Source organism: Montipora foliosa, chromosome 3 (genome assembly GCF_036669935.1).
Source record: "Montipora foliosa isolate CH-2021 chromosome 3, ASM3666993v2, whole genome shotgun sequence".
Classification (NCBI taxonomy): domain Eukaryota; kingdom Metazoa; phylum Cnidaria; class Anthozoa; order Scleractinia; family Acroporidae; genus Montipora; species Montipora foliosa.
The window spans coordinates 8380782-8383281 of record NC_090871.1 but is presented as its reverse complement, the minus strand read 5'-3'; the positions used below and the strand labels follow the sequence as shown (position 1 = coordinate 8383281).

The following is a 2500-nucleotide window of genomic DNA, read 5'->3' as shown; positions in this document are numbered from 1 at the left end:
CTGATCTTGAAAAAGGACTAAGTATGCATAGGAATCCTTTCTTCGGAAAAAGCAATAGCTCAAAAAAGAAGGAAAAAATGGCCGTAGATTTTGTATTGGCGAGAAGAAAGAACTGGAAGCCCGGTAAAAGTTCGTCAGTGTGCTCGATTCTCTTCAAAGAGGATGACTTTCAGTATCGAATGGACAGCAAAATAAAAAGATCATAGAGGATTGACGAGATTCGCTTACAGGAACATGTTGAAGGACGTCTTGGGGTGAGAAGCAACTCCAACACTCTTCTTTGGCAGAGACTTTTTTATTCGTCTGATCAGCAACCGTTACAACAACTTGACTGCTCTATCACTGAACAACTTTATTTCTGTACGAGTCAAAATTACAGCATTTTTACACCAACTAGGTTCGACCTGTCGAGTGTAATGTCAATCATCCTTCAAAGTAACACCTGCCAAGCGAAATACGCTTGCGCAGTACCTACGTAAGCATATTTTCCTTCGAGGCAACTAGTGGTTCAAAATGATCTTTCACTTAGATTTTCACATAAATTTCGTTAAGGTTCCGTCAACACGATATAGAATAAACTATAGATTTCTTATAGTGACGTCATCAAAATTCTAAAGTCAAAATCGCAAAATGTTTTAAATTTTTATCTATAGGAGGTTGAACATGACCTAGAAATAAATCTTTTTCAAATTTCCAGTTCCATGACGTCTTTCGTTTCAAAAAATGTCTATCCCTATGAATCTCAGTAGTTTGAAAGTTTCAAGTACATTAAGAGATGTGTTCATACACACTATTTTATCTCATGAGCGAAAAGTAATCACTTTCGTCGCCATATTGGTGCACAACGTTGGTACACCAACATGGCGGTTGCATACAAAACTCTTTAAAGTTGCGTGAAACGCTTCGACAAATAACTCAGAATTGGAGAGGTGATTTATGAATTTGTGTCCTACAGCATTCCACGTTTTTGGCTTTTTTCATTGAACGGTTTCCATTTTATTCTTTTATTGCGTTACAGTGAAAACGATCCATAAAGAACATAATCGTAGAGCCAACTAGACGCTCCGTCAGCGTAAACTGGGTTGCCTTTGGTACGTGTTTGTCCTCAGCACTGCTTTTGTTTGAATTCATTTAAGCACGACTAAGTAATTATCAAGATGGTGATCAACAAACAGCAACATAGTAACGGAAGCCCTAAAAGATATTTCTAGCGCGAGGAAAAGGAACTGGTGATTAAAAAAAATAACGACAGATAACATTTTATGACATGTTAGGCACACAATGCCATAAGGGGCTTTTTTATTGCACAAATTCTCACAGAGCTCGGTTGCGTCCACGGTTGATTGATAAATCATTTGTATGTGTGTAAGGCAAAACGCCTTTTATGGAGTGTTTTCGTGTTTAAAGAAATATTGTTGGCTTCCCAAATTAACAAATCAACATTCAAATTTACACCAGAATGACTATACAACAGCAAGACTTCCTGTCATCGTTATGAAAACTGCTCCCATATCAATTTTCAAACCACGTATGCAAATCAGTTAATATTTACACAACAAAAGGCAGAAAAATCTATCAAAAACCTTTCACTGCCAAAAGTTTTATTGAAACAAATAACATATTTTCTATTAGAGGCAAAAAAAAACCCTTCCTATTGTATTCCGTGCGTGCAAACAAGGAACACACTACCTTTCCAAAATCATACGCAACTAAATAATTTCTCAACGGAGATCAGGATCAAACCCTTTTCTGAAGAACCTATTCCTTTCATAATGAAGCATAAAATAGACAACAACCTTTCTTCAAATATTTCTTGACTGTCAAAAATTAGTCACGTTTCCAGTTACCTGAAGACTGTGCAGCGTTGAATGCAAACAAATATAAATTTCCAGACAACAGGGATCGGACTTGAATGAACATAGATGCATTCAAGGTGTTCGATTCCTTCAATGAGTTTGTTAAACCCATATCCAACGAGACAAAGTTATCACAGAATTTGCCATTTGTTTTCAGTGGTGTACATAACACGACAGTTTTTGAAATATTTAGAAATACAGATCGCTGCTCGACGGCCGATCGAAAGATGAAATTGTTGTCGAAGTCCATTATTCGTCGCTTTGAAGATTCCAGACGTTCATTTTCCACCGTTTGTGTTTTTTATCGAATTGACGTTCCATTCTTGAGCTCCGTGAGGGTATATTTTGTTTGCTGATCTTATAAACACCATTCGCGTTACATAGACTTCGACGCCATTGCAGGTTAATCATTAACCTGCAGTAATTATTCTACTTTATTATATAGATACTGATGAAATCTGCTTTTACTAAAAAATCATATCTTTACCGCCCGCAGTGAACATATCATTTTTATCTTTCACATGTGAGAATATAGCTGTCGTCATGGTAACGAACACGATTAGCCAATAAAACGCGAGCATTCTCTTCATTGTAAGATACTTTTGTGCTTCAATATAATTCTTCTCTACTACATTAGCATTTTT

General features: G+C 36.5%; 1 protein-coding gene across 1 annotated transcript in view; it reads left to right on the top strand.

Annotated features, from left to right (window-relative positions):
* Positions 1–2500, top strand: part of LOC137994455 (BTB and MATH domain-containing protein 42-like) — a 17746-nt gene that overhangs the window by 1564 nt on the left and 13682 nt on the right. The window lies entirely within an intron of this gene.